At 38.2% G+C, this 14,198-nt stretch overlaps 1 protein-coding gene across 5 annotated transcripts in view; it reads left to right on the top strand.

Moving 5' to 3' along the window:
* Positions 1 to 14,198, top strand: part of LOC136263377 (uncharacterized) — a 28,156-nt gene that overhangs the window by 12,627 nt on the left and 1,331 nt on the right. For 2 of the 5 annotated variants that reach the window (XR_010704608.1, XM_066057893.1), the window contains exons 1-3: positions 5,222 to 5,359; positions 7,829 to 7,884; positions 9,605 to 9,859. The gene's annotated coding sequence lies outside the window, so the exon portion shown is untranslated. Of the gene's footprint in view, positions 1 to 5,221; positions 5,360 to 7,828; positions 7,885 to 9,604; positions 9,860 to 14,198 lie in introns of those variants that run through there. The other 3 variants (XM_066057900.1, XR_010704621.1, XM_066057906.1) reach the window with 3 other exon arrangements.

Below are 14,198 nucleotides of genomic sequence, written 5' to 3'. Positions count from 1 at the left end.
ACTACACAAAGCTGTCCAAACAGTAGAGAGGGTAAGTGGGAGTGGAGAGGGCAAGTAGACTGACTCACCAGTGTATGGAGTGCATGTGCACTCAGCTGTATATAATTCTCCAGCTAGGGGGACTCTAGATTTGGTGGCATATATACTCCCAGACCCCCTGGAAATTTTTTGAAAATGGCTATCACAAGATTGAATCTAGAAGCAATTTTTTAACCAAATCTGGGTACAAGATAAATGAGTTCAGGTGGAAGTAATTTTAATTAAAAAACAGAACTATACACTATTTCTTGTTATTGGATTTTAAGACAATGTCTAATAGTGGCTTGTCAACAAGAATAAAGAGTGTATAGTTAATTGAATATAAGGGTTGAAATGCTTCTCTTGCAAGTAAAACAATAGTATTATAATAATAGAGAATTTCTTAGCTTTTAAAAAGTTCACAAGGCTGCAACATCTGAGAAATGTTCGTTTTTGTTTCCCTTGCTTGATCAAATCCAATGCTACATTTGTATAAGTCTAGCAGCTTTGGAGTTTGCACTATCAAATCCCTTGAAGCTCAACTTTAAGCTTAAATGATACTGCAGCATTTATGTTGTCATGATCATTGTGTGTTAAAAGGGGGTTAGTTGTGGCCAAAAACTAATTGTATTTGTAGACTAGTTGTAAAACAATTATAATGATGGATGGATCCATCATTTTAAAAGTTAGATTAAAATAGCAACCTGCACTTCAGAACAGTGGCTACTTATGAAGTAGATCCAATCCTGTGTTTTAAATATTCTCCTTGACCTCAAGTTGTAGAGAAACCTAAAATAACTTAAACTATTTGACAGACAAGGTTATTTTCAGAATAGATTTTCAATTAATGAAGTTTTATACAATTTATAGTACATTAAAGGTATAAATCTTTTTTTTTTCTTAAATTACCTAAAGTGATTGGTATATGGCAGGATTTTTGGTACATTGGTGAGGGTAGCAGTGCACAGGTGTAGAAGAATAGGTTTAATTTCAGCTTATACTCTGGTAACTTCTTGAAAATTATAGTTTTAATGTTGGGTGTTCTATTAGAGTAGTTGACTATTCTATTAGCCTCAGAGTATTTCGGATTTAGCAACTTCTAAGGTAAGACTTACTCCATAAGTATAATTTTGAACCCCTTATAGTAATTCTTGGATAAGATTAGCTATTCCCTTTGCTCTTTCCATCTTTTCATTGCCCATACATGTGTATCAAATGCAACTTTTATTATTATTATTATTATTATTAATGGACAAAAATTGCTTGGCAGTACAAGACTGTCAAGCTAGGCCGCAGGCCTTTGAGAGTGCCCATATCTTGTTGTTCTCCATAAATCATCAAGATTCTTCTTAAACAATGCCACGGTTGGTGCAGAAATAACATCTGCTGGAAGAGAATTCCACAAATTAACTACTCTGTTGGTGAAAAAATTATGCCTCACTAGCAGCCGAGATCGAAATTTAAAGAGTTTACGGTGGTGACCTCTGGTGGTATCCGTATTACTCAAAGTGAAAAATGAGGTAGGGTTGATGTCATAGTAACCATTCAATATCTTGTAGGTCTCAATTAGATCTCCCCTTTGACGTCTACAATACAGTGAATATAAACCAAGTCTCTCTAGACGAGTTTCGTATGGTAAATCAAATAAACTAGGTAATAACTTGGTGGCACGTCTCTGTACTTTCTCTAGGAGATCAATATCTTTCGCCAAGTAAGGGCTCCAGACCTGGATGCAATACTCCAAGTGAGGTCTGACATACATTTTGTACAAAAAAGTCAACAAGTCAACAGAAAAAAGTTTGAAGGACCTTCTTAGCAAACCAAGAACTTGCATAGCTTTTGCTGCAGCCTTACGACACTGTAGAGATGGTTTCAAGTCTTCAGTGCACCAAATACCAAGATCTTTTTCTTCTTGCACTTCTGTGATTTCAAAAGGTAAGTTGGTGGAACTGTCCAGCATAGAGTAGGTGAACAGAGCAGAGTTACCAATCCGCATCAGCTTACATTTAGCTATATTGAACCGAAGCAACCATGTGTGAGACCACTGCAACAATCGGTCAACATCACTTTGCAGCCTAAGGTGATCGTCAAAGCTCTGAATAACAGAATAAATTTTTGTATCATCAGCAAACATTCTTACATTACTTTTAATAAGGTCTGGGATGTCATTAACATATAATATAAACAACAAGGGCCCTAAAACAGATCCCTGGGGGACTCCACTCACCACCTGAGCCCAAGACGACAAGTGACCATTCAACACAACTCTCTGGAAGCGGTTGGAAAGAAAGTTTGATAGCCACAAAGACAAATTACCACGAACACCAAATGCTTCCAACTTGGAGATCAATCTATGATGAGGTACAGAATCAAATGCCTTACTGTAGTCTAGAAATATGACATCAATGCCAAATCCTTGATCCAAAGCAGAAGTCCACTCTTCAAAAGTTGATAACAAGTTAGTAAAACAGGACTTCCTGTTAACAAAACCGTGTTGCTCACCATTAAGTATGCCTTGCCCATCAAGAAAGGTTACCAATTCAGAATGTATAATAGATTCCAGGATCTTAACAACTAAAGATGTCAAACTAATTGGCCTGTAGTTGGAAGCTTGGTTTCTTTGACCCTTTTTAAAAACAGGAACAACGTGTGCCTGTTTCCACTCATCAGGGAGGACACCACTAGATAAGGATTGAGAATACAGAATGGTTAAAGGTACATAAAGTGTGTTAGCACAAGCTTTTAAGACGTAAGAATGTATACCATCTGGGCCAGGAGCTTTGTTAACCTTGAGCTCAAGTAGCTTCTGAAGAACTGTTGACTCTGTTATGTCAATATCACAAATACTATCTTCAGACACAAAGGAGGGAACAGGCATACTAGATAAATTTTCTTTGGTAAATGTTGACTCAAAGAATTGGTTTAGGGTTTCAGTCACTTCCTGGTCATTAGCAGTGAGAGAACCATCACTCTTTATCAATGGGCCAATACTAGGTCTAATCTTCTGTTTAGACTTAATGTAACTGTACAGCGCTTTTGGATTAGAACGAAGCTTGTCTAACAGGGACCGTTCATAAGAATTTCTAGCAGATCGTATCTTACATTTGACATCATTGCGTTTTGCTGCATAGGTGGCATAATCAGATCTTGATTTGGAATGTTTATATTTGGTAAAGGAAAGTTGCTTAGCTTTAATGGCTTTAGAGAGGTTTTTGGACCACCAAGGAGTAGGTTTATTATTTTTAGGAATGGAAGTCGGGATGTATTTAGCTATGGCATCTTGAACTGTCACCTTAAACACATGCCAATCATCATGAACATTGCCAGACAGAACTTCAGACCAGTTGATATTCCCAAAGTAATCATTCATAGCCTCGTAATTACCTTTTCTGTAATTGTACATAGGGACACTCTTTTTGGAAGGCAAATCATCAAAACACTTAAATTTCCACAGTAAACAAACATGGTCACTACTACCTAGAGGGGATAGATGTGTGACTTCATCAATAGAGTTTGGGTCAAGGGTAAATATTAAATCCAAAAGTGAAGGCTGTTGGTCCTGTCTGTGACGTGTACTACTGGCAACATGCTGGACTAAAAAACTGTCTTGAACAGTGTCAAAAAATGTGGATGCTGCAAAACTATCACTACCAGCACAATAGCTTTCAGCCCAATTGATAGTTGGAAAATTAAAGTCACCCATAATTAAAAGGTGGGTAAAGTTGACTAGCTCGTAAAGTCTACCAATGATAGATAATAGTTTTTGATTATTTATGTTAGATGAAGATGGAGCTCTATAAACGACACCAACAAGGAGAACTTCAGCGGAGGAAAGTGTGACTAAACACCACAAGGAATTCTCAAAACCTACATCAGATAAAACTTTACATGGAATAGCTGACAGTGAAGAATGTACATAAAGCACAACTCCACCGCCAACTCCAGATGGTCGATCGTCACGGAAAAGGTTGTAACCATTTAAACAGAGTTCAGCATCGCCAATGGAACTGGTACACCAAGACTCTGCTATTCCAATAATCAGTGGAGAATGATCATACACAACTGCTTGTAGTTCAGGAAACTTATTCATAATACTTTGAGTGTTAGTAAAAAGACAAGTAATAGCAGACATGGTATAGCTAGACACATTCTGAATCTTCTCATGATTATCAGTGCGGATAGAACAACTCAGTTGTTCTTCCGCACTATCTTGCCGTTTTTTATCCTATAGTTCTTTCCATTCTTGTTAAGATCAGCAAGCTGACTTCTCAAAGACTTATTGCATTCCCTCTCTTTGGGGGTCATATCAGGAGTGATAAAAACTTTGGACAGATGTTTAGGGACGTCCTTACCTCTCAACTTGGTACAATTTCGAAGAATCGAAGCCTTAGACTTTAATGAGTCAACTGAGATTTTCAGCAAACGAGGCTTGTCGCTTCTTTTACCCAACCTTATAGCATTAGTGATTTGAGCAGGCACACCCAATGATTTGTGAAAAATACTAGAAACATGATCAATATCTTCCTTCTTCCTAGACTGACCGTCATCAGCAGTGGGTTCGGTAACATTGTGAAGAATAACATTCAACTTCCTCTTTTCTTTATCTTCTTCACCTGTACTACAGCTTCTAGAAGCTTCCTAGCTTGCTCATTGTAAAATTTTGGAGGGGGGGGGGGGCTTCAGCGCCCCAAGCACCCCCCCCCCCCCCCCCCCCTAAATCCGCCCTTGAATTGACAGTTGTCCAATTCACTGACCGGTTTTATATTATAATTAAAGTATACGTACCTGGTTATTTTCTGTAGTTGCATTTCTAAACTAAAATCGCACTTGCTATAATTTTACTAGCTACAGGGCAGGTTTATTACTATGAAATATGCGCTTAGTCATCCTTGAGGTGTTGTCAAATCCCCTACTATGGGGGGTGGGGAATTTGACAGCCGATATTGCCCCAGTAGTGGGGAATTTGACACCACGATTTGTCGAATCCCCTGTATTCCCCCACCTCCCCCGGGGGGGGGGGGGGGGGGCATGAAGTTGACAAGTGCATTAGGGTGGAGTTGTTGTTCTTCTAGCTGGGTGGAAGGGAGTGCAATTAGGGCCGGGTAAAAAAAATTGAAAAAAAGCATTAGGGTGGAGTCTCATTTGATGGACTGGTTTAATCTTTAATTATTAAGGCGGGGGGCGCCAAACTAATATACGGAGCCGATTATTCTGTCATGTGACTGTGCTCCGGATTTGTATTTAGGGGAAAGTGATAGTTTATTTGTGACTGACTCTGTTACAACTACATACAAATGGTTTACAAGTTGAAGGATTCATTCGCGGGATACTATGGTGTCAGGTGAGCGATTCAGTTGTGGGCGGGCCTTATAGGTTCGGCCATATGGTTCTGCGAAGCGCGAACAATATTCATGACGCCATACTATTTTGCTCCTGCGATTTTGTCTTATTCTAAAGGATGAGAGAAGTCACGCTGTAGTAAGTTACGACAAAATAGAAATGAAGCTAGAACGGATTCTGGACTATATTGTTGTTTAGGCATGTAGTGACTGCACATCTGAATATGCAGGGCTATAGCTACCTATTCTTATGCACCTATCAATGTATTGCCCCACTACCCCCCCCTCGGGCATATATGGGGCTATAGTGGGGATTTGACACAGCCGAATGTCAAATGCCCCATAGTAGGGCAAACCTATCGTGTCAAATCCCCACCGTTGGCCCCAGTTGCAACGCGGGATTAACTCGGGATTTGACATAGCGAAGGAAGTTACAACAAAAAACATTTGGGCACTTACTGAACGATCGTCAAATGCCCCATAGTGGGGCAGCAGTTTCGTGTCAATTCCCCCTGTAAAGCCCCACTTACGCCCGAGGGGGGGGGGGGGGGGGTGGTGGGGCAATACATTGATAGGTGCATTAGTGCCACCGAATAGTAGCTAATAAGAGCTCAGGGCATATTAAGACATTTTGGAATTTGCTATACATTTACTCTGCTTCGAATTCGCCTACTTCGAGTCCAATTAGGTGTGATACGTGTAGAACGACTCACTGCGAGTGATGCAAGAAGAATCCATGGAAATTTTGGCACGTACAAATGGCCTAAACCAAACCGGTGTAGAAATTTTTTGTATTGGGTGTTTCGGGGCCATGTAATATACAGTCAGTCTCGCGTGGCCAGACCGTTTTTTTTCCGTATATTGGGTGGGGGAAAAAAGGGTCTGGTTCAACTCCAATAGCTGTTTACTTCTGAGCTGTCCACACATTCCGGGGACGTTAATTGAATAACATTGGTCACAAAGGAGGTGCCATGACTTCAGTAAGTTAACTAGAGATCTGTTTATCCTTTAAACGAATCTTAATTTGCTCCGATGTCTCTTTTATAGCGTCTTGAAAGTTAATCCTCATCGTGTAACAAGACTCACAACCGGAGCAAGAGTGTAGGAATACTTCATAGTTTTACTGACGTCATGGCACCTCCTTTGTGACCAATGTTATTCAATTAGCGTCCCCGGAATGTGGGGATGGCTCAGAAGTAAACGGCTATTGGAGTTGCACCAGACCCTTTTTTCCCCACCCAATATACGGAAAAAGTGGTCTGGCCACACGAGACTAATATACAGTATGGTGTAATAAACTGTGACACGTGATAGATTCAAGACTAGATTTGTAAAGAACAGTGAATGACAATTTAAATGTGCTCTAGTAGAAGGGAGTCAAAGGAAATTGAGCCATGTCATTTTAAGGTTGAAAATCACTTTCTTGTTCTATGGCAAAACGAATGGTGGTGGATAGTTGGAAGGGAATGCTCCAGTGGCATTCTGACCAGAGTTGGGGTCGTTACACTAAAAATGTAACTAGTTACATTTTACTCGTTGCTTTTACGCGATGTAGCGCGCTACAGTTACATATTACTTACTGAAAAAAGTTGCTTTTACGCGATGTAGCGCGCTACAGTTACATATTACTTACTGAAAAATGTAACGAGTTACATATTACTCGCTACTCTGAGGGCTGTAACTAGTAATAATATTACATATTACATTTGTTCGTTACAAACTATAAAGTAAGTCCAACCTTCTAAATACAAGCTACCAGCCTACAACTACAAGTGACACGAGCGAGACACGTGTTTCTCTGGTGTAGTTCAGCCACAAAGACATACTTTGTTGTTGTATCTTGGCCTCAAGGGCACTCCCCATACACTATATTATCCTTTGTCCATGCTTATAACGCTATCTCCAGTCTTGTCTGGACCCAAAATGCAATCAAAAATCACGTGCATGAATACAATGCGCCTTAAAAGGAAGTAACGCGTTACATTCGTTACAATCTTTGGATGTAATATCCGCTACATATTACTCACTACTTTGTCATGTAACACGTTATATTATTCGTTACTGTAAAAGTAATATTATTACGTAACACGTTAAATTTGTAACGCGTTACCCCCAACTCTGATTCTGACATCTTGGCACCCATTAACCCTCACTACATTAGTGCATGATTCAAAGACACAAAAGTAGTGTAAAATTGCTCTGCAGGTTGGTTTGTGAAATTTACAATGTTATTTGTAATACGGTAGTCATTCGGTTTGGATAGTTTCTTTTTCAATTTATATTGTCTTGATATCAGATTGTCCTCATTTGGTTTTATTTGGCCGACTGACATTATAGTTAACTGTGTTTATTAAAAGGCTGTGTACAAGATGTCATATCTGTCCGTTTGGGGAGTAGCTACACAACTGTGCATGCTACACAATTATGTACTGAAAATTTTGTACTTTTTATTGTTTTGTTTTGTTTAATAGGTGCAAAATAAAGCATACAAAAGGAACACTACCTGAATTTCTCATAAAAGCAGTAGGTAAGTGTATGCAGTCCATGCAGTATTGTAAAGAAGTGATACCATCTTGTTAAAAATGGTCATGATCAAGAATACCTTTTACACTTGGTATATTTTTATTTTATCATCCAATCGTACTATATGACATAACTATGATGTCAAATCAAATCATGTGATTTTGGTATTTAGTTGACTTCCTGTATACACATGAATTTAGTCAGTGTTTAAACTTCTTTCCATATTTTTAAATAAGACATGCCCACAGCAAGATGTCAGCTCGCATGCCTGATTTCTTGAAATTGGTTTGGGAAAATGCATGTCTGTGTCTATCCACAAACTCACATGAGCAAACAAACTTTGATGTGCAGAAAAAAGCCTTCATTCAGTGAATAAAGGCTGTTTATGTACTGTGGTAAAGGTTAGCTTTCTTATAAACAATTTTAACTGTGTTTGTTTGATCTGTCACTGAAACCATCAATAGGCAGTGCATGAATGCACTAATGGACAGACATAAAAATAATCGTATTTGTAGGTGATTCCAGATTTCAGGATTTCCAAATACTTAATTGAATTTCTCAGATAGTGTACAGCCAAAAAACCTACCCCTCACAGAAAATGTATGCAATGGCACACAATTGGTATACTTTTTGGCTAACAAAACTAAGTAGCAGTTTATACTAAGCATAATTATTGTAACTAAGCAATAAACTACAGTATAGTCCTGCTATAGTAGCTTTGAAAGGAAAAAAAAACTGGTGTGAATAGATAATATTATGTGATTGATGATGTCTTGGCCAACGTCTAATAATAGTTTAGAATGCAAGAATGGAACCTACGTATATGGTATGCTGTGTGTTGACTCCCTCGACCGGAGATACATGTATGCAGACACCTAACCATTTAGAGAACCTTTCCAGAAGTCATTGTAGAGAACCTTCCAGAAGTCATTGTAGAGAACCTTCCAGAAGTCATTGTAGAGAACCTTCCAGAAGTCATTGTAGAGAACCTTCCAGAAGTCATTGTAGAGAACCTCTCAAGAAGTTTCTTAGTATATTTTGAAGACCTCATTATCTCCCAAAGATCAAAGGATTTGATGCACTATACCATTTTCACATTTCTGCCTTATAACAACAAATAATTGTACAGATATAACAAGTGGAATCTTTTTTAAATTTACTATACTTATATCAATGTAGTGTAAGGGACTATGAGTCGCACACCCTTGCATCACTGCTTATAATATCACTGTAGGACTAGTGACATCATCCGCACTTCGTGCACATGACTAGTGCCCTGAGGGCTACCAGTGGTACTACTGCCTGAGGGCACAGATAGCTGTTTTGCATGTTATAAAGCATTTTTAAAATGCGAAAGGTTACCGAAAGTGTGCAGTGACACATTAAGCGATACATCTAAATATACCCAAATATGGAGCAATTTCTGGAGTTTAGAAAGCTGGTTCAAGTAGTAGTGTTGCCCAGCCAAGTGTTCAATGATTGGTCACATGTGGCAGGTACCAATTATCAATAATTCTTTTTCATCACGAGATTGCATGTTGCATGCAGCTTGCCACCCATCAAACATGATCTGGAGATAGTAACCGGCATGTATAAATTTACGTATTTTGTAACATAGAGAAGTGGGAACTCCGCGACTTTACAGTGGTGTGTGACCTACAGTTCCTTACGCTAATATAATTGTGCATATATGATTTATAATTAATAATGTTATTCTACTGTAGTTTTGATGCTGTTCTATACTCCTATGGTGGAGGGAGAAGAACTAATCAAGAGGTATGATCAAACACTGACAATCCCATGTATGGGATGTTCAGACTCGCCAATGTGTTCTTGGTCTATAAATGGATCACCAGTTCCTGATAGCTGGGTGCAGAATGATGGCGACCTAACATTACCAGCATACAATTGGAATGTGCTGGGTAATGTCAACCTGCGATGCGGGACATTTTTTCAAAGTTACAATATTTTAAGTTCTGGTATGTGGATTTTATGTGTAGCTATGTGGTGCCCCATATAGTAACGTAGCACTGTATAGTGGAAATCATGGAGGGTTTGGGCTTTCCTACAAAAAAACTTACCACTCAAAAAAACCAGAACAACTTGAGATATTGGTTAGGTATATAATCAAACCCAAAATGCCTTTAGAGTTCTAAACCCTTCTAATAACTTTCTATGGAAATATATATATGCAAAGGCGTAGGAATGATTTTCAGAGTGGGTGGGTGGGTGGGCAAAGATAGCCATAACCAGTTGAGATCAACACCCATGCAGACACACAGGGTTCCACTGATATGGCTCCTGTACCCAGTCCATACGTGCATTTATATAAAAGTGTTGTGGAGTGTGTTATCACTAGCTATGGCGCTACACCTATATACTGCATAGCTATACCTCTTCACTCCCTATCCTGCTAATGGCTGCAATGCTCCTCTACACCTACCGCATGTGCTCGATGCATATATAAATATATATATATATATCACATGAGAAATCATGAAGGTCTTATTTTTAAGCTAGCTTTACGTATTTCAAACTACAAGGATTACAACAATTGTTATCCGCAAAGTGAAACATCATTACCTTTAAGGAACTACAAGCTGGGATGCCTGCTCTAGCAGGTGTTCCCAAACTGAGTTTAGATCACGTGAATACTGCACTGTGTTCACAGTTGGCCATTTTATTTTCAACATCCTTTTATGTTTCTCTTTAGACTACTTGATAAATCAACTCCACCAAAGTCTTCATAATTTCTGGTTTAATTGTTGGTAGTCAGCAACTCCCATACACTTGTGCACCATGGTGAGACTGCCCCCTTAGATCTGCTACCACCCTCAATTTGAGTTGAATCTTTACAACATCATATAATGCCATGGACGTGGCACTCTTCCTACTGTTTAAATTTCTCACTGCACGGGATCCAGAAAATATTTGAACAACAAACATCACGTGCAAGCATAACAGAAATATAATTACAGGCGCTTTCAATACAATCATTGTACAATGAATGGCTTGACAGCTGTGGTGGACTGGTGATGCCACACCCCAGAGAGTGATTTTGCATTATGGTTGTATGGCTTCTCTTATGGAGGTATGTGTATATATATAATAGTTTTGGCTACTGGGCCCAAAAAGTGGGAGGGCCAATAGTGTGGGTCATATCCCCCCCAAATTTCTAACACCGTCATATATATGTATATACCACTTTCACACCTCAGATGAAAGGAAACCACAAGGCTATTTCATGAATTGACAGGGTGATACCCTGATATAGCTCTGACCACAACTGCCTTTGATACTGAAGCAGTTACAAAGCATTGGTTCCCTTTGATTATTTATATAGAATTTTGCATTGTGAAGCTGCTTAAAATTTTGCATTGTGGGTTTGAGTTTAGCATGTTGGTTTAATTAGGCTAGGCACTGTTTTGAAGGAGAAAGATTTGAGTGAGTCAGCATTGCATAGTTCAGTTACTAGGTATCACTAAATAATCAGTTTGAAATGTGGGAATTGTTTTTCTACATAGTACATTTCAACTGCATGAAAAGATGCCTCAGACATTCTCAACCTATACACCTAAGTATTTATTTTAACACCTTAGGTTACTATAGGTATCCACTAAGTGGTTATTTGGTTTAAAATGGTATCACTACAACCGTTGAAACCCACAATCATTTCTTTTTGTGTCTACAATTTAAACCACCATTGATGTTTGAAAACCTTTATATAAAAGTAATGCGGTGAATGCAGGTTTGTCTTCCTTCACCTATTAGGTGAGCATACCAGAGTGGTATATCACTTATACCATGACCACTTGGGATTTGCCTGATATATATTTCTGGGTCTGTACCCCTCAGGCTTGGGAATATGTGACTGGCTAACTGCCTGAGTGACTGGTGCCTTCAGCCAAACATGACTAAGGGTAAAAATAAATGTTTGGTATCACTTGGGCCTAAGATGTACCTGCAAACACTACTGGAGATTTAATCACTACTTCATACTGAATCCTACATAACTGTATATATATTTGTATGTAATATATAAACCATATGTATTGCAACACCCCCACTACAATAAAATGTGTATTTGTGCATATGTGGTATGCTCTAAATGTGTTGTATATACATAGCATGCACTTCTGTGGTGTATGTGATGTGTAGGAGATGATAGTTCACATTTGTCCATTAGTTAGCAAATGTGAACTATCATCTCCTAGACATCACATACGCCACAGAATTGCATGCTATGTACACCACAATTACAGCATACCACATACGTATGCACAAATGCACATTTTATTGTAGTGCCCAGATCAAAAGTCGAGGAATGTTACTGTGGATAAACTCCGAGGTGTATACTGAAGTAACCATGGGTTCTGTGATGTATAGCATACCCCATAATTAACACACACCAACACCCAAACAGACCATATGCACAAACTTAACAAACTGATGTGTAATTAACCATAGTTTGGCATTGTAGATTTGGGCAGAGTTGTCGTCTTGCAATTCACGCCTGTGGTCAAGGTGTATATGCCAAATATACAACTTGCTGTCCCTTTGAAGATTCACATGAGCATGGTATATATATATGCCACTTTAGCATGGGTACTCAAAGTTGCCTATCAGGATTAAACTCACATATTACCCAGGTAATATCATGGGAACATGGTTTGCTCATGGCTTTAATGCCCAACCAGTTCAAAGATATGATATGCTTAGCAACACGTAGCATGTTTGGTTAATACATTAGGCTAGGCTTAGTGTAGTTGCTGAATTTTGACTATTTGACGGTACTAAACTATTCAGTGTTAACATTTGAATTAAATTTGTGAATACACATTCTCACCTGAATCTTTTTAGTTTTATAAGTACTATCTATGGTTTTGTAAATGCCAATTCTTAAGCAGGTGGTAACCAATTATCTAGGAACAATAAGAGTGTTTACCAGCTACCCTAATGGAGTTGTCATCCTAGTACAAATACCGAGCAAAATATTATTAGTATTCTGGCTTATAAACTGCTGGAATTACTCACAAATTCAATTACAAAGAGTATAATTTTAAAAATTCCAAGGGGCCTCATGTTGTCATGCTTCATATGTACTAAGATATGCCACCCTTTACATAAATATCACCTATTGCTACTGTGTATATGTGATCTTTACAAAAAGTCCCCTGAATGCTCACACCCTATTTCCAATTAATGTTCTCTTTACCACTGGTACATCTAGAGCTAAGTGTGCAGTGTGATATAAAAGTTATTTTATGCATGTTTTTGTTTCATATGCTTGTTTGTTACCCTTATTTTTATTAGTGAACCGCTATGCCTTCCTCAGAATGTATTATAATGTGGTGAGACACATGCCTCTATAATATTTCCTAGCAGACAAAATAACTGTTTTAGGTATTTTCAGCGATGTTCTTCCCATTACACAGTTTTATATACATAGAACAATATACATGTAATACATACATATTAAGTGTAAGTAATCCAACATTGAAGGTGAGGCATATACAAAAAATTGCAGACAATTCCTTTTTTGTGATTGACAAATTGCGAAACCACTGATGGAATGCCCGCAAATCAAAACCTTTGTGCCAGAAGTAGATTTAAGGAAAAAGATAAATACACGATAGACTTAAATCCTTAAATGTGCTCTCATTGTAGTATAGAAGCTAGGTTGAGGATGGACTTGATTATGGCACATAAAATACTGCATGGTCTCGTGGATATACCAAGAGCTTTTTTTTTCTTCAATTCAACACCTCCTGTATAAGATCAAATGAACTAAAAGTGCTAAAACCCCAAGGCATGTTAAAACAAATGTGAAGAAGTATAGTTTTGCAGCAAACGTAATAAATGACTGGAATTGTTTGCCATCAGATATTGTTATGGCCACTAACACCAATTCTTTTATAACTTTGTTGGACATTTATTGGTCTGATTTATTATATATATATATATATTGTAATGTGTGGTATTATACGTTTTGCTTTTTTCAGAATCACTAATGATACATAAGTAAATGACTCGTCCTCCTGCAGCATGTGCTTAAAGCACATTTTGGGCCAAAGTGACATCTAACTAGATTAATCCTGGATGTGGCATCAGCCATTACTAGGCTATAGTTTGATTCTCTAGATGTATTTTAGTATTTGAGCTTGATTAGCCCTATACCACCAACGTACCATACACATGTGGGTAATGTAAATGGTTTGGTGATATATCCTCGTGATCCTTACTACTTGTAGCACTACTGTATTAAATGATGTGTCCACAGTTTATGTAGTGTTTAAATTGTGTATGTGTGACATGCCC

This window comes from Dysidea avara, chromosome 1, assembly GCF_963678975.1.
Source record: "Dysidea avara chromosome 1, odDysAvar1.4, whole genome shotgun sequence".
NCBI classification, from domain to species: Eukaryota; Metazoa; Porifera; class Demospongiae; order Dictyoceratida; family Dysideidae; genus Dysidea; species Dysidea avara.
This window is presented reverse-complemented; position numbering and strand designations above follow the sequence as displayed.